The sequence below is a fragment of the Salmo salar genome, chromosome 06 (assembly GCF_965601325.2).
Source record: "Salmo salar chromosome 06, fSalSal1, whole genome shotgun sequence".
Classification (NCBI taxonomy): domain Eukaryota; kingdom Metazoa; phylum Chordata; class Actinopteri; order Salmoniformes; family Salmonidae; genus Salmo; species Salmo salar.
The window spans coordinates 14,438,587-14,464,501 of record NC_138296.1 but is presented as its reverse complement, the minus strand read 5'-3'; the positions used below and the strand labels follow the sequence as shown (position 1 = coordinate 14,464,501).

At 40.9% G+C, this 25,915-nt stretch overlaps 1 pseudogene across 1 annotated transcript; it reads left to right on the top strand.

Moving 5' to 3' along the window:
• The first annotated feature begins 809 nt into the window (after positions 1 to 809).
• LOC145850362 (NLR family CARD domain-containing protein 3-like) lies at positions 810 to 25,070 on the top strand (annotated as a pseudogene). Its single transcript, XR_014392497.1, has 7 exons — positions 810 to 2,592; positions 2,848 to 3,021; positions 6,384 to 6,557; positions 18,948 to 19,121; positions 22,899 to 23,072; positions 23,342 to 23,388; positions 23,758 to 25,070. The product of XR_014392497.1 is annotated as an NLR family CARD domain-containing protein 3-like (transcript).
• The last annotated feature ends 845 nt before the right edge of the window (positions 25,071 to 25,915 follow it).

Below are 25,915 nucleotides of genomic sequence, written 5' to 3'. Positions count from 1 at the left end.
AACCTCCAGCGGCGGCCTGCAGCCCAGAACCTCCAGCGATGATCTACAGTCCGGTGACACTAAAGCAGAGGGATCAGCGGGTGGAGTGGGGGTTATACCCCGAACTGTAGCCGCTTCCTCTGCTGGAGGTTAAGGTCATGTGGACTGCATTTGAGCCGCCATAGACAATGGTCACCCTCCCTACCCTCCCTTTTTGTTTTGTGGTTTCTTTTGTTGTTTTTTTTGTTGCATTCGGAGTCTGCACCTTTGGGGGGGGGGGGGGGGGGGGTTTACTGTCACGTCCTGACCCTTGTAAGATGTCATTTTCTATAGTAGAGTAGGTCAGGGTGTGACAGGGGGTGTTTTGTGTTTTTCTATGTTTTCTATTTCTATGTTGGGTTTTTTGGGGTTGATCTCTAATTGGAGGCAGCTGGTCCTCGTTGCCTCTAACTAGAGATCATATTTAAGTAGGGGTGTTTCTTCCTTGGGGTTTGTGGGTTATTTAATTTTTGAGTAGTGTTTATTTTTTCTCTGTGTTGTGTTTTTTTTGTACAATTCAAGTTTATTATTGTATTGCATTAAGTTTCACTGATTAAATAATATGTGGAACTACACAAACGCTGCATCTTGGTCCACTCCTTCAAACAACCGTGACAATAAAAAGTCACACCAGTGTGTAATGCATTATGAGAACATTTACACATTATATAGGCAGTTAAGAAAATTTATTATTACTAAGTACAACTTTATAACACATTCCTACAGCACTGTAAGCATTAAAACAGACGTAATATTAATTTCCTCTGTGTTTTTTCTTCTTTCAGATGAGTTTGCTATGATTTGCCAACGTGACCTCAAATCTCATCTAAAGAAGTTTCAATGTGTATTTGAGAGGATCGCTAAACAAGGAAACCCAACACTTCTCAATAAGATCTACACAGAGCTCTACATCACAGAGGGTGGAAAAGGAGAGGTCAATAATGAACATGAGCTGAGACAGATTGAGACAACAACCAGGAAACAAGCAAGACCAGAGACTGCAATCAAATGTAACGACATCTTCAAACCCTTAACTGGACAAGACAAACTTATCAGAACTGTGCTGACAAAGGGAGTCGCTGGCATTGGAAAAACAGTTTCTGTGCAGAAGTTCATTCTGGACTGGGCTGAAGGAAAAGCAAATCAGGATGTCCAATTTGTATTTTCATTCCCTTTTCGGGAGCTGAATTTGATGAACGGGGAAAACCACACTTTAATTGAACTTCTCAATCACTTCTCAATGGAAACCAAAGAATCAAGAATCTCCAACTACGACAAGTACAAAGTTCTGTTCATCTTTGATGGTCTGGATGAGTGCCGACTGCCCCTAGACTTCAAGAAGAACAAAATAATTTGTGACGTCACAAAGTCAACCTCAGTGGATGTTCTGCTGACAAATCTCATCAAGGGAAATCTGCTTCCCTCTGCTCTCCTCTGGATAACTACCCGACCTACAGCAGCCAATAAGATCCCTTCAGGGTGTGTTGACCAGGTGACAGATGTACGAGGGTTCAATGACCCACAGAAGGAGGAGTACTTCAGGAAGAGATTCAGTGATGATGACTTGGCCAGTAGAATCATCTCACACATAAAGACATCAAGGAGCCTCCACATCATGTGCCACATTCCAGTCTTCTGTTGGATTTCTGCAATAGTCCTTGAACACATGCTGAAACATAAGAGAGAAGAGATGCCCAAGACTCTGACTGAGATGTACACACACCTTGTGGTGTTTTATACCAGACAGAAGAATGAAAAGTATCTTGGGAAAGAAGAGACAGGTCCACATTTGAATAAAGAGAGCATTCTGTCACTGGGAAAACTGGCTTTTCAACAGCTTGTCAAGGGCAATCTGATTTTCTATGAAGAAGACCTGAAAGAGGCTGGCATCGATGTCAATGAAGCCTCAGTGTACTCAGGATTGTGCACACAGCTCTTTAAAGAGGAATGTGGGCTGTACCAGGACAAGGTGTACTGCTTCGTGCATCTGAGCATTCAGGAGTTTCTGGCTGCTGTATATGTGCTCCTCTCATTCATCAACAACAATGAGGATCTAATGGTCAAACTGCAATCAACGAGCAGTGACTTTTCTACGCTATTCAGAGACCAGCTTGAAGTTGCTTTCTACAAGAGTGCTGTGGATAAAGCCTTACAAAGTGACAGGGGAAACCTGGACCTTTTCCTCCGCTTCCTTCTGGGCCTCACACTGGAGTCCAATCAGAAGCACTTACGAGGTCTACTGACAGAGACAAGAAGCAGCTCACAGAGCCATGAAGAAACAGTCAAGTATATCAAGGAGAAGATCAGGGAGAATCCCTCTCCAGAGATGTGCATCAATCTGTTCCACTGTCTGAATGAACTGAATGACAATTCTCTAGTGGAGGAGATTCAAAGCTACCTGAGCTCAGGAAGTCTTTCTCGAGGAAAACTGTCACCTGCACAATAGTCAGCTCTGGTCTTTGTGTTGCTAACTTCAGAAAAGGAGCTGGATGTGTTTGACCTGAAGAAATACTCCAGATCAGAGGAAGGTCTTCGGAGGCTGCTGCCAGTGGTCAAAGCCTCCAGAGCTGCTCTGTGAGTCCATAAAATGACATTTAAGTACTAATTATCAGGAAGATTTTTCAGTTTAGAGAACAATATGTATTATTGAAAATCATATTGAATCAATACATCAATGTTCACATTAGTATAACAATTTGACCATACAATTGTAGGAGATGGAAGATGAATCTATATCTTGTTTTAAAGAATAAACCAAAAGCATCCACCATTGTCCTTCTACACTACTGGTGTTAAATTAACTGTGTGTTTGTGAAATCCCTTTGTTAGGCTGTCAGGCTGTGGAGTCAAAGAGAAAGGCTGTGCTTCTCTGGCCTCAGCTCTGAAGTCAAACCCCTCACACCTGAGAGAGCTGGATCTGAGTAACAATGACCTGAAGGATTCAGGAGTGAAGCTGCTCTCTGCTGGACTGGGGAATCCACACTGTAAACTGGAGACTCTGAGGTCAGTATTCCTGTAGTTGGTCAACAAGTGATAACTGTTCACCAGATTCACATGTGTTTTCTAGGCACACATAGTCCACACCATATGTGTTTGGACAGTGAAACTTACAGTTTTAAATGTTGCGGTATCGTCCAGCATTTTGGATTTGAGATAGAATGTTTCTTATTATGCGACAGTGGAGAACGTCACCTTTTATTTCAGTGTTCATACATACCTGTTTTACTGTTTAGAAATTAAAGCACTTTATGTATCTAGTTCTCCCATTTGAATAATTCCTAATGATTTGGATTAATTCACTTATAGTATATTGAAGTCATAACTTTCGTTTTTGGTCTCATTTTTGGTCTCATATTCCTTCCCTGCAGTGATTACATCAAGCATGTGACTCTACACACTTATTGAAAGCATCTGCCGTTTGATTTGGTTGTGTTTTGGAATATGTTTTTCCCAATAGAAACTGAATAATAAGTACTGTCCTGTCATTTTGGAGTCACTTCACTTGTATTGTCAGTAAGAATAGAAGATGTTTTTGAACACTTCTACATTAATGTGGATACTACCATGATTATGAATAATCATGGATGAATGACAAAGTTATGAGGTGCAAAGCTCAGGAAAAAATGCTATCCTCCCCTGTTATTGGTAGCGGTAAGAGCATAGCATGTTTTGTTGGAGCCTCTGTAACTTCCTCAATTATTATTATTAATATTATTCATGAATCCTTCCTGCTTTTTCTTAATCATGGCATCATCAGGATTAGTTTAGTAGTTTTTAGAAACATGTTATCTACCCACTTAGGAATTAAAATTACTCCAGTCACCATCACAACCCAAACAAACTGCAAATGTAACCAATGAGTTTGAGTCACAAGCTTGATGTAGTCATTGCATGTAAGAAATATGGGACCAAATACTAAACTTTTAACTACTTTAATACACTATAAGTGAATTTGTCTAAATACTTATGACTTCTTCAAATGGGGGGACTAGATACATAAAGTGCTTTCATTTCTAAGCGGTGAAACATACTCATCCTTTACTTTAATGAAAACACTTAAACAAAACGACAGCCAACAGTTCCGTCAGGTATACTAACAAAACGGAAACCAACTACCCACACCAACACAGGAAAAACAAGCTGCCTAAGTATGGCTTCCAATCAGAGACAACGATAGACAGCTGCCTCTGATTGGCGACCATACCTGGCCAAAACATAGAAAACAAAAACATAGAATGCCCACCCACCTATCACACCCTGACATAACTAAACAGAGAAAACACAGCTCTCCTAGGTCAGAGCGTGATACATACCCTTTAATAAAAGGTGACATTATGTACTGTTGTCACGTCCTGACCAGTATAGGGGTTATTTTGTTATTGTAGTTTGGTCAGGACGTGGCAGGGGGCGTTTGTTTTATGTGGTTCAGGGTGTGTTTTGTGTATGTGTTTAGGTAGAGGGGTATTTGATTTATTAGTCCGGGGTTTGTTAGTCATTGTTCTATGTGAGTATATTTCTATGTTCTATCTAGTCTTTTGTATTTCTATGTTTAGTTAATTGGGGTTGGACCTTCAATTGGAGGCAGCTGGTTATTGTTGCCTCTGATGGAGGGTCCTATAATTAGGAGTTTGTTTTTCATGGGTTTTTGTGGGAGATTGTTTCTTGTTTTGCGTTATGCCTGACGAGACTGTCAAGTTCGTATTTTTTTTTTGTATACGTTGTATGTGTTTTCCTTCTTCACTCAATAAAAAGAAGATGAGTATACATTTTCCCGCTGCGTTTTGGTCCACACCCTACGACACCCGTGACAACTGTCACCTCATATGAAACATTTGAACTCAAATCCCAAATGCTGGAGTATAGAGCCAAATTTAAAAATGTTATCTTCACTGTCAAAATAGATATGGTGTGGACTGTATACTTAATACAATCTAAATTTGATACCTCACTGTCTGTCTTTTGATTGATACTGCTTTTTAAATTGGTCTGGTCAGTCTACTCAAATATTTGACCTTACATTTGACATTTCTAATAATGATTCATGAATATACTGTATATGGCATGTTTCAGGATGTATCTGAACATTTGAAAAAATATACTGCCCTCAAAGCTGATCACTAAGCTAAGAACCCTGGGATGAAACACCTCCCTCTGCAACTGGATCCTTTACTTCCTGACGGGACGCCCCAGGTGGTAAGGCTAGGCAACAACACATCTGCCACGCTGATCCTCAACACGGGGTCCCCTCAGGGGTGCGTGCTTAGTCCCCTCCTGTACTCCCTGTTCACCAATCGACTGCGTGGCCAAGCACGACTCCAACACCATCATTAAGTTTCCTAACAACACAACGGGGGCAGGCCTGATCACCAACAACAATAAGACAGCTTATAGGGAGGAGGTCAGAGACCTGGTAGTGTGGTGCTAGGACAACAACCTCTCCCTCAACATGATCAAGACAAAGGAGATGATCGTGGACTACAGGAAAAGGATGACTGAGCACACCCCCATTCTCATCGACAGGGCTGTAGTGGAGCAGGCTGAGAGCTTCAAGTTCCTTGGTGTCCACATCACCAACAAACTGTCATGGTCCAAACACACCAAGAAAGTTGTGAAGAGGGCACAACAACGCCTATTCCCCATCAGGAGACTGAAAAGATTTGGCATGGGTCCTCAGATCCTCAAACAGTTCTACAGCTGCACCATCAAGAACATCATGACTGGTTGCATCAACCACTGGTATGTGAACTGCTCAGCCTCCGACCGCAAGGTGCTACAGAGGGTAGTGCAAACGGCCCAGTACATCACTAGGGCCAAGCGTCCTGCCATCCAGGGCCTCTATACCAGGTGATGTCAGAAGATGGCCCTTAAAATTCATAGACTGTTCTCTTTGCTACTGCATGGCAAGCGGTACTGGAGCGTCAAGTCTTCTTAAGGCTTCTTAACAGCTTCTACCCCAAAGCCATAGGACCGCTGAACAGCTAATCAAATGGCCGCCCGGAATATTTACATTTTTCTTTACGCTGCTGCTGTTTATTGTCTATGCATAGTCACTTAACCCCTACCTACAGTTACATATTACCTCAACTAACCTGTAGCCCTGCACATTGACTCGGTACCGATACCCCCTGTACATAGCCTCGCCATTGTTATTTTGTTGTTGATCTTTTATGTTTTACTATTTTCTTAACTCTTAATTTTCTTAAAACTGCATGGTTGAATAAGGGCTTCTAAGTAAGCATTTCACAGTAAGCTCTACACCTGTTCTATTCAGCGCATGTGACAAACACAATTTGATTTGATTTTCCACTCTATTTTCAACACCAAAGAGTAGCAGAGTGATTTTAAAATTATTTTACTCTTTGCAGGCTGTCAGGCTGTGGAGTCACAGAGGAAGGCTGTGCTTCCCTGGTCTCAGCTCTGAAATCAAACCCCTCACACCTGAGAGAGCTGGATCTGAGTAACAATGACCTGAAGGATTCAGGACTGGATCTTCTCTCTGCTGGACTGAGGAATCCCCACTGTAAACTGGAGACTCTGAGGTCAGTATTCCTGTAGTTGGTCAACAAGTGGTAACTGTTCACCAGATCCACATGTGTTTACTAGGCACACAGTCTACACCATATGTGTTTGGACAGTGAAGCTTACAGTTTGCAATTTGCCACTATGCTTCAGCATTTTGGATTTCAGGTAGAATGTTTCATATTAGGTGAGACTTAAGAATGTCACCTTTTATTTGATGGTATTTAAACATATCTGTTTTACCATTTAGAAATTAAATCACTTTATGTATGTACTTCTCCCATTTAAAGGGAGATTTTATTTTGGACAAATTCACTTATAGTGTATTAAAGTTGTCAAAAGTTTTGTATTTAGTTCTGTAAGGCAGCCCCCGAAGTGACTCTTCCTATCAACTGTATGCAAAAATGTGCCATGTTGTCTGAAGAATTCCGCATTCTCTGTGTTGGTCTTGCCAACCCCTATTGTGACACCTCTGAGAAGCAGAGGTTACATCATGTAGGTCTGATATCTTATTGGAGGCTAAATTTACAGTAATACAATTGGTCAACAACTCAGGTTTTGAATCTAAACTACTCAGACACTTATAAAGGGGTCTAAGAGTCGTTGTTCATTCTCTTATTCGTCTGTGACATGCTATGGTGAAATACTCTTTCTCTTTCTCTCTCTCTCCGCCCCATGCACTTTTGAGGCATGGCCTTTCAGGCTAGAGGTTTCTTTATCTCTCTCTCCACCACATAGACTTTTGCGGCATTTCAGGCAAGAGGTTTCTCTCTCTCTCTGACTATGCTTAGAATAATGACTTGTAATGCTTGTTAATGCCTTGTAACTTAAGTTTATGTCTTGTATTTGAATCCATTCATTTTACGAAGTGATTAAATACACTTGTATTTAGAATCCATTTTCAGACATTTCTTCATTGCTTATTAGTGTAACTCAACCATAGCATCTTGCATATTGCTAATTATCTTTATGGAGTCAGATAAACATTTTAATGGGCTAATTGCTTAGTCTTTTTACGAGTCACATGAGTTATTTACAGTGCATTCGGGAAAGTATTCAGATCCCTTGACTTCTTCCACATTTTCTTACGTTACAGCCTTATTAAAACATTTTTTTTAATCCTCATCAATCTACATTCAACACCCCATAAGGACAAAGTGAAAACAGATTTTTTGAAATATTTGCAAATTTAAAAAATAAAATAAATAAATAAATACCTTATTTACATTAGTATTCAGACCCTTTACTAACTCAAAATTGAGTTCAGGTGCATCCTGTTTCCATTGATCATCCTTGAGATGTTTCTACAACTTGACTGTGGTAAATTCAATTTATTGGACATGATTTGGAAAGGCACACACGTGTCTATATAAGGTCCCACAGTTGACAGTGTATGTCAGAGCAAAAACCAAGCAATGAGGTCGAAGGAATTGTCCGTTCAGCTCCAAGACAGGATTGTGTGGAGGCACAGATCTGGGGAAGGGTACCAAAACATTTCTGAAGCATTGAAGGCCTCCATTATTCTTAAATGGAAGAAGTTTGGAACCACCAACACTCTTCCTAGAGCTGGCCGCCCGGCAAAACTGAGCAATCAGGGGAGAAGGGACTTGGTCAGGGAGGTGACCAAGAACCTGATGGTCACGCTGAAAGAGCTCCGGAGTTCCTATGTGGAGATGGGAGAACTTTCCAGAAGGACAACCATCTCTGCAGCATTGCACCAATTTTTTTTTTAATTCACCTTTATTTAACCAGGTAGGCCAGTTGAGAACAAGTTCTCATTTACAACTACGACCTGGCCAAGATAAAGCAAAGCAGTGCGACACAGACAACACGGAATTACACATGGGATAAACAAACATATAGTCAATAATACAATAGAAAAGTCTATATACAGTGTATGCCAATGTAGTAAGATTAGGGAGGTAAGGCAATAAATAGGCCATAGTGGCGAAATAATTAATATGTAACAATTAAACACTCTAGTGATAGATGTGCGGAAGAAGAATGTGCAAGTAGAGATACTGGGGTGCAAAGGAGCAAAAAATAAATAACAATATGGGGATGAGGTAGTTGGGTGGGCTATTTACAGATGGGCTGTGTACAGGTGCAATGATCGGTAAGCTGCTCTGACAGCTGATGCTTAAAGTTAGTGAGTGAAATATAAGACTCTAGCTATGAGCAGTGATTTTTGCAATTCGTTCCAGTCATTGGCAGCAGAGAACTGGAATGAAAGGCGGCCAAAGGAGGAGTTAGCTTTGAGGATGACCAGTGAAATATACCTGCTGGAGCGCATGCTATGGTGACCAGTGAGTGAAATATACCTGCTGGGGTGCTGCTATGGTGACCAGTGAGCTGAGATAAGGCGGGGCTTTACCTAGCAGAGACATGTAGATGACCTGGAGCCAGTGGGTTTGGCCACGAATTTGAAGCGAGGGCCAGCCAACGAGAGCATACAGGTTGCAGTGGTGCGTAGTATATGGGGCTTTGGTGACAAAACGGATGGCACTGTGATAGACTGTATCCATTTTGCTGATTAGAGTGTTGGAGGCTATTTTGTAAATGACATCGCCGAAGTCAAGGATTGGTAGGATAGTCAGTTTTACGAGGGTATGTTTGGCAGCATATGTGAAGGATGCTTTGTTGCGAAATAGGAAGCCGATTCTAGATTTAATTTTGGATTGGAGATGCTTAATGTGAGTCTGGAACGAGAGTTTAAAGTCTAACCAGACACCTAGGTATTTGTAGTTGTCCACATATTCTAAGTCAGAACCGTCCAGAGTAGTGATGCTAGACGGGCGGGCGGGTGGGTGCGGGCAGCGATCGGTTGAAGAGCATGCACTTAGTTTTACTAGCATTTAAGAGCAGTTGGAGGCCATAGAATCAGAGTTGTATGGCATTGAAGCTCGTCTGGAGATGTGTTAACACAGTGTCCAAAGAAGGGCCAGAAGTATACAGAATGGTGTCGTCTGCGTAAAGGTGGATCAGAGACTCACCAGCAGCAAGAGCGACATCATTGATGTATGTAGAGAAAAGAGTCAGCCCGAGAATTGAACCCTGTGGCATGCCCATAGAGACTGCCAGAGGTCCGGACAACAGGCCCTCCGATTTGACACACTGAACTCTATCTGAGAAGTAGTTGGTGAACCAGGCGAGGCAGTCATTTGAGAAACCAAGGCTGTTGACTCTGCCGATAAGAATGCGGTGATTGATGGAGTCGAAATTCTTGGCCAGGTCGATGAAGACGGCTGCACAGTATTGTCTTTTATCGATGGTGGTTATGATATCGTTTAGGACCTTGAGCGTGGATGAGGTGCACCCATGACCAGCTCGGAAACCAGATTAAATAGCGGAGAAGGTACGGTGGGATTCGAAATGGTCGGTGATCTGTTTGTTACTTTGGCTAATGAAGACTTTAGAAAGGTAGGGAAGGATAGATATAGGTCTATAACAGCTTGGGTCTAGAGTGTCTCTCCCTTTGAAGAGGGGGATGACCGCGGCAGCTTTCCAATCTTTTGGGATCTCAGGTGATACGAAAGAGAGATTGAACAGGCTCGTAATAGGGGTTGCAACAATTGCGGCGGATAATTTAAGAAAGAGAGGGTCCAGATTGTCTAGCCCAGGTGATTTGTAGGGGTCCAGATTTTGCCGCTCTTTCAGAACATCAGCTATCTGGATTTGGGTGAAGGAGAAATGGGGGAGCCTTGGGCAAGTTGTTGTGGGGGGTGCAGAGCTGTTGACCGGGGTAGGGGTAGCCAGGTGGAAAGCATGGCCAGCCGTAGAAAAACGCTTATTGATATTCTCGATTATCGTAGATTCATCAGTGGTGACAGTGTTTCCTAGCCTCAGTGCAGTGGGCAGCTGGGAGGAGGTGCTCTTATTCTCCATGGACTTTACAGTGTCCCAGGACGAGGTTGTGCTACAGGATGCAAATTTCTGTTTGAAACAGCTAGCCTTTGCTTTCCTAACTGTGTATACTGATCCCTAACTTCCCTGAAAAGTTGCATATCGCAGGGGCTATTCGATGCTAATGCAGTACGCAACAGAATGTCAGGCCTTTATGGTAGAGTGGCCAGACGGACGCCACTCCTCATTAAAAGGCACATGACAGCCTGCTTGGAGTTTGCTAAAATGCACCTAAAGATTCTCAGACCATGAGAAACAAGATTCTCTGGTCTGATGAAACCAAGATTGAACTCTTTGGAGTGAATGCCAAGCATCACGTCTGGAGGAATTCTGGCAACATCCCTACAGTGAAACATGGTGGTGGCAGCATTATGCTTTGGGGATGTTTTTCAGCGGCAGGGAATAAAAGACTAGTTAGGATCGAGTGGAAGATGAACGGAGCAAAGTACTAAGAGATCCTTGATGAAAACCTTCTTCAGAGCACTCAGGACCTCAGACTGGGACAAAAGTTCACCTTCCAACAGGACAACGCAGGAGTGGCTTCGGGACAAGTCTCTGAATGTCCTTGAGTAGCCCAGCCAGAGCCCGGACTTGAACCCGATCGAACATCTCTGGAGAAACCTGAAAATAGCTGTGCAGCAACGCTCCCCATCCAACCTGACAGAGCTTGAGAGGGTCTGCAGAGAAGAATGGGACAAACTACCCAAATACAGGTGTGCCAAGCTTATAGCGTCATTCCCAAGAAGACTTGCTGCCAAAGGTACTTCAACAAAGTATTTAGTAAATGGTCTGAATACTTATGAAAATGTCATTTTTCAGTTTTTTATCTTTTAATACATTTGAAAAAAAATCTAAAAACCTGTTTTTGCTTTGTCATTATGGGGTATTGTGTGTAGATTTTATGAAAAAAGAAAACAATTTCATCCATTTTAGAATAAGGCTGTAACATAACAAAATGTGACCGACCTGCTCAAATTATTCTTAAGTAGCAAAATTTGGAATTGTGTTTCGTACATTGGATAAAAGTAGAGACTGAGAGCTACAAAGTGGTATAACATACACTGCATTTTTGAGGAGCAATGGGAAAGTAATTCTGCTTCTCAAACTCACTTTTGAGAAAATGGCCTTTGAATGTTTTGGTACCTACTGGAGAGCTCTCCTTTGTCTACACCCATTCAACATTGTTCACACCTTCTTAAGCCAGCCCCACCCACCTCTTTAAGGATTCACATGAGGTCATGTGCTAAACAGTGAGTGTAGTAAAGACTAAGACTAAAAAAGTGATGAAAGTAGTAGCCTACAGTAACGAAAAATTCCAGGTAAACAGAAAGTGTCCAGATGAAAATATTTGATAAATATTAGATGACGCTTACCTAGACACACTTGTCTAAATTGATGGATCATGTGAAAGAAATGCTAGAATCCCCAGCCACATCTTGCTAAGTGGATGGGTCTCTACAGAAGGTGTAAATGGTACAGCTAAATGGGTACTTGCTTAGTAGCAATATAAGAAATAGATAGTGTCAATATAAATAAAATATACATTATGTACAAGAACAATATCAATAATGATATCAGTGATAGATGAGGTAGTTATATGCATACAATCAGGGTTAAAGTGGCAGAGCAGCAGAATAACAAATAAATAAAAAATTGTAGCAGCAACGTATGGCGTGTGTGTTAGGAGAGAGTCATTTGAATAGAGGCACTGCAGATAGTGCTGATGACTGGTCTGTCCGAACCACTCATGAACAAGGGAATCTATATTTGGAGAGCCTGTTTCTGTCCTGCTCTTGACTTTGGTGCAGGGCATGTGATGCCCATAGCCTCTTTGTTACAAAACTCCCTGATCTTCTCAACAAGATAAGTTTGTCTAGCTGTGTCCAGTCCAGGTGGTGCTTGTACAGGCAGAACATTTATGGGAGGAAGGATGTCAGCGTTGCGCAGCAGCTGAAACCTGGTCCCGACTAAGTCTGAGAGCTCCTTGGTGACAACAACACAAGGCTCCAGAGCATCAAAGCTATAAAATGGGAAATAACAAAAAAAATAAGACATTACAACCTTTCACAACATCAATTCACCTCCCAAGTTTAGATAAGAAGAATAACCTCATACAATGCAATGCAAATGATATTCACCTGAAGTGCTGGAACTGCTTGATCTGTGGCAAAAGCATGAAGTACGGAGTCAGGTGTTGTTGCCAGCCATAGCATTCCACCAGCACCGTACCATCCTCCAGTCCAACCAGCGGTGGGATGTTGACCCCTGTCATAGTGCTGACCTTCACAACACCAGCAATCTCAGACAATGTGTTCACCTGTTCTTGCTTGGGCCAGCTCTCTTTTTGATGGGAGGCATTAGACCAGGCCTGGGCAAAGCCCGGCCTGGGGGCCGTAGGCGGCCCGCAACCTGATTCAATACGGCCAGCGGAATCATGCTCAGATCACATAAAAGATTTGCGATTAGTAAAGTTTTGAAAAACGTATTTGTTATTCAAATTAAAAGCCCAATGAATACTCGCCTTTGTGTAATGATTTAATTCCCACCACTTGTACGACATTTATTTTTAAGTCACGTATAAATAACAACTGCACGAGGACGGACAGTGACTGACAGGCTTACACACACATCACAGTTACAAATAGTAGCTCGCTAGAAATTGCACAAAAATGGGTTTTTCACATATTTCAAAGAAAAGGAAAGTAGACAATGAATGTAAGGTGATCCAGCAAGTGTGGACATCGAAATATTTCTTTATTGAGGTATCAGGGAAAGCTGTGTGCTTAGTGTGCAAAGAGAGCATCACCAGACGAAGCATGCAGAGAAATATAGGAATATGTCTTCTGAGCTGAGGGCAAGTGCATCGAAAGAGTTGCTTTCTCAGTTGCAAAAGCAGCAAGAACTTTACACAAAACTGCATTCAGCAAACAATGGAATTGCGAGAGCTAGCTATGTACTGTCCACAAAATTACTAAACATAGCAAGCCATTCGCTGAGGGTGAATTCATTAAAGAGTGTTTAATTGACTTTGCTCCGATAAGAAAGAGCTGTTTGAAAATGTTTCACGGTCAAGACGAACAGTGACACGGCGTGTTGAGGACATCGCAGAGAATATGGAACAACAGTTGAAAGGATTTCACCTATTTCTCCTTGACCCTGGATGAGAGCAGTGATGCACATGACATGGCTCAGTTGTTGATATTCTTACAAGGCATAACCCCAGAAATTACAGAGGAGCTTGCTTCAGTGCAATCAATGAAGAGGACAACCACAGGGAAAAATTTATTGGAGGAGGTTAATAAGTGTGTGGCAAAGCTGGGACTGAGTTTTGAAAAGTTATCCAGTGTGACCACTGATGAGTGCCCAAACTTGACAGGAGAAAACATTGGCCTATTGAAAAGGATACAAGATCAAGTAGCTGAGCTGAACCCAGATCAGAAAATCATTTTCCTGCATTGCATTATTCATTAGGAGGTGCTCTGAAAATGTGTTCTGAAAATGAGCCATGTTGTGGATACAGTTACTATCTTGGTAAACTTAATAAGAGCAAAATCTTTAAGCCACAGGCACTTTGTCTCACTGTTGGAAGAGACAGTGTCGGGTCATGCAGATCTCCCCTACCACACAAACGTGAGATGGCTGAGTTTGGGGAAGGAGCTTAAAAGTCAGAGATTGCTGAGTTTTTGCAAATGAAAGGAAAATATGTTGATTTCCCTCAACTGCAAGATAAAGAATGGTTTGGCTGATTTTGCCTTCACCGTGGATATCATGGCTCTCATGAATGAACTGAATTCCAAAGGCCTTTTTGCACATCAGATGTAAAGTCTTGTCAAAGCCTGCAAGGGAAAATTACTCCTCCTGACCCGCCAAGTAGAAGCCAACAAACTCACCCACCTTCCCGACACTACCAGTCTGTTCACTATCAGATGACCAGCGGGAGAAGTATACATCGCTGCTGTGTGCTTTGAACGGTGAGTTTTCTCGTCGTTTTGAGGATTTCAAAGTGTTGGAAAATGACATGCTGTTGGTTTCCTCTCCTTTCACCTTCAATGTGGATAACGCTCCCACTGACCTGCATCTTGACCGTATCGTTCTTCTGTCTGATGCAGTGATTGAAGAACTATTCAAAATAATGTCACTGATGAGGTTCTATGCATCTCTCAATGAACAGAACTTTCCAAAGAGTAGGAGTCATGCTCAGAAGATGTTTGTACTCTGTGGATCAACCTATGTATGAGAACAGACATTTTCAGTGATGAAATATAACAAGACACAGATCATCTCTTACTGACTCTCACCTCTCAGCAATCATGCGCATAGCAACATCAGAAACAATACCTGACTTCACTGCTCTAGTCAATGCCCATCAGAGACTCACTTCTCACACTGACTGAGTAATTTAAATGTAATGTTGAGCTCTCTCTCTTTCTTGTGTTTTTGTACATACCCGTTAACAAGAGTTCTGTCCGTGGTGCTGAATGCACAGTGTACTTTCCCTCCTTGTAGTTCATTAGTTTAATAATGAAAATACCTACCAAAAGGAGAACATGGATGTGGTTCATTTCTGTGCATGTTGAAAAAGTAAAATAAGTAGCATATCTGGATGTGATTTACAGTAGATATATCTGTCAACACAGTCATACACATGATATATATTCCTGTAATATGATTCTGGCTCGCGATGGCAAAAATATATTCTAATGTGGACCTCCATGAATAATACTTGTCCTACATTAGACCATTCTCTTTGTATGGAGGAGACTGATGCTGAAAGACAAATTCCAGATATTTTACCATTATTACACAATAGATTGCCGTGATCACCGTCAGACACACCTGGCTAACTTGATGGGTCGTCAGCTAGCTAGCTAACAGTAAGCTTTAACTTGGGGTCTTTTGTTTAGACATGTAGCTAGCTAGCTAAACGATGAACCATAATCCCAATCCATAGAGTACTAACAATACAAACCGATTGTCATAGCTAGCTAAAGTTAACCAAATAGGTTCAATGTTAGCTAGTTAGCTAGCTAACATTAGGCTATAACTAGCAATGAAAAATGGCATTCTGAGATAACATCACTACACACAGATCATACACTTAATGTTAGCTTACAAGCCAGCCACATAATGTCAGCTAGCTAGCTAACATTAAGCTTTAAGAGGTTAACTTGGTCTTTTGTTTAGACATGTAGCTAGCTAACTAAATAATGAACCAAATAGGTTCAATGTTAGCTAGCTACCATTAGGCTATAACTAGCAATGCGAAATGGCATAAAATCTAAAACTGATGCTAGACTCTTACCCGTACACATGGATGGACACTTCACAGCAGACTGCAACCCCTTTCATTAAATAAGACGTCCTGTGTTGTCTCCATTTTGTTAGTACAGCTTGCTTGGCCCGTTGTGTCAAGCAAGCTTGGTCAACTTCTTCTGTGACAGCAACACTGTTGATTGCCATTTCTTCCCCATCACTTATCAGCAGACTCTACAATGTCTTCTTCAATTAAAATGTTTTCACCTAAATCAAATCAAATCAAAGTTTATTTTTAACGTGCAGCGAATACAACAAGTGCAGACCTTACAGTGAAATGCTTACTTACAGGCTCTAACCAATAGTGCAAAAAAGGTATTAGGTGAACAATAGGTAAGTAAAGAAATAAAAACAACAGTAAAAAGACAGGCTATAAAAGTAGTGAGGCTACATACAGACACCGGTTAGTCAGGCTGATTGAGGTAGTATGTACATGTAGATATGGTTAAAGTGACTATGCATATATGATGAACAGAGAGTAGCAGTAGCGTAAAAGAGGGGTTGGCGGGTGGTGGGTGGTGGGTGGGACACAATGCAGATAGTGTGCAGGAACAGTGGTTGGTTGGCCCAATTGAGGTAGTATGTACATGAGAGCGTGATCACACAGTCGTCCGGAACAGCTGATGCTCTCATGCATGCCTCAGTGTTGCTTACCTCGAAGCAAGCATATAAGTGATATAGCTCGTCTGGTAGGCTCGTGTCACTGGGCAGCTCATGGCCGTGCTTCCCTTTGTAGTCTTTAATAGTTTGCAAGCCCTGCCTCAGAAAACGAGCGTCGGAGCCAGTGTAGTATGATTCAATCTTAGCCATGCATTGACGCTTTGCCTGTTTGATGGTTCGTCGCAGGGCATAGCAGGATTTCTTGTAAGCTTCCGGGTTAGAGTCCCGCACCTTGAAAGCGGCAGCTCTACATAAAGGTAGTGCGAATGTTGCCTGTAATCCATGGCTTCTGGTTGGGGTATGTACATACAGTCACTATGGGGGCGACGTCCTCGATGCACTTATTGATAAAGCCAGTGACTGATGTGGTGTACTCCTCAATGCCATCGGAAGAATCCCGGAACATGTTCCAGTCTGTGATAACAAAACAGTCCTGTAGTTTAGCATCTGCTTCATCTGACCACTTTTTTGTAGTCCGAGTCACTGGTGCTTCCTGCTTTAATTTTTGCTTGTAAGCAGGAATCAGGAGGATAGAGTTGTGGTCGGATTTATCAAATGGAGGGCGAGGGAGAGCTTTGTACGCGTCTCTGTGTGTGGAGTACAGGTGATCTAGAAATATTTTCCCTCTGGTTGCACATTTAACATGTTGATAGAAATTTGGTAGAACTGATTTAAGTTTCCCTGCATTAAAGTCTCCGGCCACTAGGAGCACGGCCTCTGGGTGAGTGGTTTCCTGTTTGCTTATGTCACGTCCTGACCAGTATAGAGTATATTTGGTTATTGTAGTTTGGTCAGGACGTGGCAGAGGGTAGTTGATGTATGTATTATGGGGTTTGTCACTGGTCTATGTCTGTGTTTCTATGTCTAGTTGATTGGGGTTGGACTCTCAATTGAAGGCAGGTGTGTTGAGTTGCCTTTGATTGGGAGTCCTATAGAGTAGGGTGTGTTTGTCTTTGTTTTTCGTCGGTAGTTGTTTGAGAGCACTGCTTTTTGTTGAGCCTGCTTTCACTGTTTCATGTCGCTAGTTTGTTTATTGTTTTCTTCCGTGGTGTTCGCATTATTTTATAAATAAATATGTTGAGCACGAAACCCGCTGCGCATTGGTCCCTTTCTCTCTACGACGAAAAGCGTGACAGCTTATTTCCTTATAAAGCTGTCTGAGTGCGGTCAAATTTCTCAAACATACAACTATTTTACACCATTTTAAAGATACACCTCTCCTTAATCCAACCACATTGTCCGATTTCAAAAAGGCTTTACGGCGAAAGCATAAAGTTAGATTATGTTAGGCGTGCCAACACAATAAAAACCACACAGCCATTTTCCATGCGGGAGAGGGGTCACAAAAACCAGAAATACAGCTAAAATTAAGTACTAACCTTTGACGATCTTCATCAGATGACACTCCTAGGACTCAATGTTACACAATACATGTATGTTTTGTTCGGTAAAGTTCACATTTATATCCAAAAACCCCATTTTACATTGGCGCGTGATGTTCAGAAAATATTTTGCCTCCAAAACTGCCGGTGAATCAGCACAACAATTTACAAAAATACTCATCATAAACGTTGATAAAATATTAAACTGTTATTCAAATAATTTATAGATAAACATCTCCTTAATGCAACCGCTGTGACAGATTTCAAAAAAGCTTCACGGGGAAAGCACACTTTGCAATAATCTGAATACGGAGCTCAGAAAACAACATCAGGCAATACAGATACCCGCCATTTTGGAGTCATCTAAAATCATAAATAGCATTAGAAATATTCACTTACCTTTGATGATCTTCATCAGAAGGCACTTCCAGGAATCCCAGGTCCACAATAAATGTTGTTTTGTTCGATAAGGCCATAATTTATGTCCAAATACCTCCTTGTTGTTTGCGCGTTCAGTAAGCTACTCCAAATGTAGGAAGCGCACCGAAAATGTCACAACAAAAAGTCAAAAAAAGTATATATACGTTCGTAGAAACATGTCAAACGTTGTATAGCATCAATCTTTAGCTTTTCTTTTTACATAAAACTTCAATAATATTCCAACCGGACGATTCCAATGTCTTGAAAAACGTTATGGAACACAGCTACCTCTACACGTGAATGTGCGCCAATAAACTCATGTCATTTTCTGAGTCACCAAGTTCCCGGCCTTCTTGTTCGCTCTCTGTTCACTGCAAAAGCCTGCAACAAGGTTCTAAAGACTATTGACATCTATTGGAAGCCTTAGGAAGTGCAAAATGAACCCTAAGTCACTGTGTGTTAGATAGGCAATGACTTGAAAAGACTACAAGCATCAGATTTCCCACTTCCTGGTTGGATTTTTCTCTGGTTTTTGCCTGCCATATGAGTTCTGTTATACTCACAGACATCATTCAAACAGTTTTAGAAACGTCAGAGTGTTTTCTATCCAGATCTACTAATAATATGCATATCCTACCTTCTGGGCCCGAGTACCAGGCAGTTTAATTTGGGCACGCTTTTCATCCAGAATTCCGAATGCTGCCCCCTACCCTATGATTTTACTCTTTGCAGGCTGTCACGCTGTCAAGTCACAGAGGAAGGCTGTGCTTCTGTGGTCTCAGCTTTGAAGTCAAACCCCTCACACCTGAGAGAGCTGGATCTGAGTAACAATGACCTGAAGGATTCAGGAGTGATGCTCCTCTCTGCTGGACTGGGGAATGACCACTGTACAATGGAGACTCTGAGGTCAGTATTCCTGTAGTTGGTCAACAAGTGATAACTGTTCACCAGATCCGCATGTGTTTAGCAGGCAAACATAGTGAACACTATATGTGTTTGGACAGTGAAGCTTACAGTTTTAAATTTGGCGCAGTACAGAATGTCACCTTTTACTTGAAGGTATTCATACATATCTGTTTTATTGTTTAGAAATTAAAGCACTTTATGTATCTTGTTCTTCCATTTGAAGAAGTTGTAATTATTTGGACAAATTCACTTATGTTGTATTAAGGTAGTCATAAATGTAGTATTTGGTCACATATTCCTTCCCTGCAGTGATTGCATCAAGCTTATGACTCTACAAACTTGTTGAATGCATTTGCGGTTTGTTTTGGATGTGTTTTGGATGATGGTTTTCTCAATAGAAACTGAATGGTGAATAATGTCCTCTGTCATTTTAGAGTCACTTCACTTCTATTGTAAGTAAGAATAGAATATCATGAATAATCATGAATGAATCATGAATGATGATAAATGAGAAAGTTACAGAGGCACAAAGATCATGCCCCCTCTGTTATTGGTAATGGTGAGAGGTTCGCTGTTTTGTTGTAGCCTCTATAACTTTATCATTCGTCAATATTCATGATTGATTCATGATTTTTCTTAATCATGGCATAATCAAGATTAATTTAGTAGTGTTTATAAACATGTTATCTACTCACTTAGACAGGAGATTAATCCCATCTTCATCCACCATTCAGTTACTATTGGGCAAAACATAACCCAAAACATAACCAAATCAAACTGGTCCTGGTCAGTCCCTGGATGGGAGACCAGATGCTGCTGGAAGTGGTGTTGGAGGGCCAGTAGGAGGCACTCTTTCCTCTGGTCTAAAAAATATCCCAATGCCCCAGGGCAGTGATTGGGGACACTGCTTTGTGTAGGGTGCCGTCTTTTGGATGGGACGTTAAACGGGTGTCCTGACTCTCTGAGGTCATTAAAGATCCCATGGCACTTATCATAAGAGTAGGGGTGTTAACCCCGGTGTCCTGGCTAAATTCCCAAGCTGTCCCTCATACCATCATGGTCACCTAATCATCCCCAGCTTACAATTCTCTCATTCATCCCCCTCCTCTCCCTTGTAACTATTCCCCAGGTCGTTGCTGTAAATGAGAACATGTTCTCAATCAACTTACCTGGTAAAATAACGGTAAAATAATTAAATAAAAACTGCAAATGCAGCCAACGGGTTTGGGACCTAATACTAAACTTTTGACTACATTAATACACTATGAGTGAATTGATCAGAATACTTATGACTTCTTCAAATAGGGGGACTAGATACATAAAGTGCTTTTATTTTTCTAAATGTAGAAACCGATATGTATGAAAATACCCTCAAATAAAAGGTGACATTATATACTGTCACCTCATGTGAAACATTTGATCTCAAATCCAAAATGCTGATGTGCCAAATTGAAGATGTTAGCTTCACTGTCAAAATAAATATAATGTGGACAGTATACTCAATTTCTTGCTGTTACAAGAAAATTATCAGATTTTGTAACATCTAGCACTCTGAATCAGGTGATTAAATCCCTGGTCCTATCACACTTAGAGTACGGTCCAGTTATATGGTCATCGGCAGCAAAGAAAGATATAAAAAAGCTTCAAATGGCTCAAAACAGGGCTGCCAGATTAGCTCTTCATTGCTCATTCTGTATTAATATTATGCAAATGCTTCAGAATCTCTCATGGCTTCACGTTGAAAACAAATTACTATCCAGTCTTTAGATTTTCTTTAGGAATGTTACATATTTTTAAAAACCACAGTATTTTTTTAGACGGCTTAGTACATACTAGCAACACGCATTATCACCAACCAGACAGGTAAATTCAGGGCATCTAAGACAACCCAAGCCAAGGACAAATTGCCTTAAATCTACATGTTTTATATAGAGCCATAGCTGAATGGAACTCTTTACCAATCCATATTTCTCAGGCAAAAAGTAAATCCACCATCAAGAAATAAATAAAATAACATCTAATGCGATAGACCATATGACTGGACAGGAAATAGAAAGCATCAACTGATTGTTAAATGTGTACCTGTCACGTATTTTAATTGTCTGTGTTGTCTACTTGTTAAATGTCTGTAAAGTCTTCATTTCTAATTGTTTGTAATCTCTTATTAATTGGTGTTGGACCCAAGGAAGATTAGCTAACGTTACGGCTTTACAGCTAATGGGGATCCTAGTAAAATTCACAATCTAAATCTGATACCTCACTGTCTATCTTTTGACTGATACTGCTTTTTAAACTAGTCTGGTCAGTCTACTCAAATATTTGTACTATACATGTTTCTATCTACAAGCAGTACTTCAATCATTTGCCATTTCTAATAATGATACATCCATTTATGAATATATACTACCGTTCAAAAGTTTGGGGTCACTTAGAAATGTCCTTCTTTTTGAAAGAAAAGCTCATTTTTTTGTCCATTAAAATAACATAAAATTGATCAGAAATACAGTGTAAGACATTGTTAATGTTGTAAATGACTATTGTAGCTGGAAACAGATTATTTTTTATGGAACGTCTACATAGGTGTACAGAGGCCCTTTCTGCCTAGAAGGCCAGCATCCCGGAGTCGCCTCTTCACTGTTGACGTTGAGACTAGTGTTTTGGAGGGGACTATTTAATGAAGCTGCCAGTTGAGGCCTTGTGATGCGTCTGTTTCTCAGACTATACACTCTAAAGTACTTGTCCTCTTGCTCAGTTGTGCACCGGGGCCTCCCACTCATCTATCTATTCTGGTTAGAGACAGTTTGCGCTGTTCTGTGAAGGGAGTAGTAGACAGCTTTGTACAAGATCTTCAGTTTCTTGGCAATTTCTCGAATGGAATAGCCTTAATTACTCAGAACAAGTTTCAGAAGAAAGTACTTTGTTTCTGGCCATTTTAAGCCTGTAATCAAACCCACAAATGCTGATGCTCCAGATACTTGTCACAATATTCTCCTTTGTCTGAAGATATCTCAAAATCACTGTCAGAAAAGGTGGACCAATACGCAGCGGATTGCGTGCTCAACATCATTTTTTATTAACTATGATGTACACGGAAAACAATAAACATGAAATGACACAGTGACAGTTTCACAGGCTATACAAATACTTACAGCAGTGCAAAATAAAACAACCCACAACCCCAAGAGAAAAACACACACCTAATATATGACTCCCAATCAGGAACAACGATATCCAGCTGTTCCTGATCGGGAGTCACAAGACTAACACAAAAACAGAACAACTAGAAACGACATACAACACACAACTTCTGCCACGTCCTGACCAAATACTAAACAACTACTCCTTCTGCTGGTCAGGACGTGACAATACTCAACTAGTCTAAAGGAGGCCAGTTGTATTGCTTCTTTAATCAAAACAACAATTTTCAACTGTGCTAACATAATTGCAAAAGGGTTTTCTTATGATCAATTTGCCTTTTAAAATGATAAACTTGGATTAGCTAACACAACGTGCCATTGGAACACAGGAGTGATGGTTGCTGGCAATGGGCCTCTGTACGCCTATGTAGATATCCCATTTTAAAATCAGCGGTTTCCAGCTACAATAGTCATTTACAACATTAACAAAAACAAGGACATTTCTAAGTGACCCCAAACTTTTGAACGGTAGTGTATTTGGCAGGTTTCAGGACACTGATGTATCTGAAAATGTAGACTTTTTTTATTTTCAACACCAAAGAATAGCAGAGTGATTTTAAAATTATTTAAATCTTTGCAGGCTGTCAGGCTGTCTAGTCACAGAGGAAGGCTGTGCTTCTCTGGTCTCAGCTCTGAGGTCAAACCGGTCACAACTGAGAGAACTGGACCTGAGCTACAATCACCCAGGAGACTCAGGAGTCAGACTGCTTTCTGATGGACTGGAGGATCCACACTGCAGACTGGAGAAACTCAAGTATTGTAGAGGGTTTATGTCATATCAGACATGTTCTAGTTATTAGGCTCTTTAAACAAACATTCTTACCACCACTTGAACAAGTTATATTGTGTGTGTGTGTGTGTGTGTGTGTGTGTGTGTGTGTGTGTGTGTGTGTGTGTGTGTGTGTGTGTGTGTGTGTGTGTGTGTGTGTGTGTGTGTGTGTGTGTGTGTGTGTGTGTGTGTGTGTGTGTGTGTGTGTGTGTGTGTCACTCAATGACTGTCTGTTCTTCTGCTTACCGCTACAGTGTGGAACATGGTGGAGAGTACACAATGAAACCTGGGCTTAGAAAATGTGAGTGTTGAATGCTGTGAAGAATATGACTAAGAATAAGTCTTAATTCAAGTTAAATCAAAGTCAAAGACCACCATCATTACTTACTTGGTCATATTATATATAAGCTGTAGTTCTACAGAAGCAGAAATCAGGGACACCAAAGTTTAGAAAGAGTTACTTTGACAATGTGTGTGTAATTAATCAGAATAAGTGTGTTTTATATTAACATACAGTATAAAATATGATCATTCAACAACTCTCAAATTATCATAACTTCTCCTTTTGATACCTATAAACATCTACATTAAATTAATTAGTGAAAAGTGAGTTAACATTCTAATGTGAATGATGATGATTCCTAATATTGTGTCTGGTTTCATCCATCAGATTCCTGTGATTTCACACTGGAACCAAACACAGTACACAAACACCTCTCTCTGTCTAAGGAGAACAGAAAGGTGACATGGAGGTTAGAGAAGCAGCAGTATCCTGATCACCCAGAGAGATTTGAGGACTGGCAGCAGGTGCTGTGTAGAGAGGGTCTGACTGGGCGCTGTTACTGGGAGGTAGAGTGGAGTGGGAGAGGCTGTTATAGGAATGACATATAAAGGAATCAGCAGGAGAGTAGGGGGTAAGGACTGTATTATTGGATTAAAGTCCTGGAGTCTGGACTGCCATGACAACAGTTACCCGGCCTGGCACAATTATAATCACACTACCATAGATGTCCCCTCCTCCAGCTCCCACAGAGTAGCATTGTATCTGGACTGGCCAGTCAACACTCTGTCCTTCTACAGAGTCTCCTCTGACACACTGACCCACCTTTACACATTCCACACTACATTCACTGAGCCCCTCTACCCAGGGTTTAGGGTTTGGTTTGATGACTCCTCAGTGTCCCTGTGTCAGGTGGTCCCTGTGTCAAACACAACATGTTTCACTCTAATCATGGTCTTGTTCAGTAAGACAGACTGGAGCAACAATGTAGAATATCTCTCTAGTCATGTTCAGTAAGACAGACTGGGGCAACAATGTAGAATATCTCTCTAGTCATGTTCAGTAAGACAGACTGGAGCAACAATGTAGAATATCTCTCTAGTCATGTTCAGTAAGACAGACTGGGGCAACAATGTAGAATATCTCTCTAGTCATGTTCAGTATGACACACTGGAGCAACAATTGATATGAACTCTGTAGTCATGACTCTGTAGTCATTATAAACTGGGTGGTTTGAGCCCTGGAGCTGATTGGCTGACAGCCATGGTATATCAAACTGTATACAACGGGTGTGACAAAACATGTATTTTTACTGCTCTAATTTAGTTGGTAAACAGTTTATAATAGCAATTAGGCACCTCGGGGGTTTGTGGAATATGACCAATATACCACGGCTAAAGGCTGTATCCAGGCACTCCCCATTGCTTCAGAGGAACGTAGATGTGGCACACCCCCTCAGACCTCCTTATTGCTTAATTATACGCCACTGAATTTGATACAGTCATTAATAGAATGAATCACCACACTGTGTTGTAGAAACTGGTTTCATTTACACATCACTGATCTTGTTGTTATTGGGCTTCTTGGTGTTTGTAAATATTATTGTCTGTAGAATGTTAATTTGTCGAATTCTTGACACAACAATATTGTTTCTGTATGAACTCAATTCCACTGAATGAAATGTACATGTGACAGATGTGACTAATAAAGGTTAATCAACCAGATGAAAGAAGAGAGGTGTAAATGTTTTAATACTGATCATAATATGACAGTACAGTAATAGGGGTTGTGTTCAGTACATAGAAGTGGGTCTTATTCAGTTAAAAATGAAGCATTTATGATCACACACACACAGACCTTAACTGTGTAAAATGTAAACTTCAATGGGGTCGTAGCTGTATTGAAGTGGTGTGCTTTTAGGGAATCTCCTTTCTCTATAATTTCTGGTACAACACCCTTTGTGGGGTCAGAAACATTCAGGGGAAATGGAAAGAGATCATGTGATGGTATTTCCTCTTTTGGACATTAACAAAGCAACACTCCATCTTCACTCCTCCTCCACATTTACTGGATTGGTTCAACAGTGTAGAAGAGAACCTCCCCCGACATTTCATCTTTTTCTCATCAGGACCAGAAAGATAGAAACACCTCTCAGGCATTTATTTTAGGCCTCCTAAGTTACTGGTTGTCAACAATGATGACTCCTGCTTAAATACACATCCTTGTTACGTTGCACGTAAGTAGCTTCAGGAAGTGATACTGTGCATTCAGTTTTTACATAATATGCACTATTCTGTCATTATAATATCCACTGTTCTGTAATTATAATATCTACTATTCTGTCATTATACTATCCACTATTCTGTCATTATAATATCCACTATTCTGTCATTATAATATCCACTATTCTGTCATTATAATATCCACTATTCTGTTGTTATAATATCCACTATTCTGTCATTATAATATCCACTATTCTGTCGTTATAATATCCACTATTCTGTCATTATAATATCCACTATTCTGTCGTTATAATATCCACTATTCT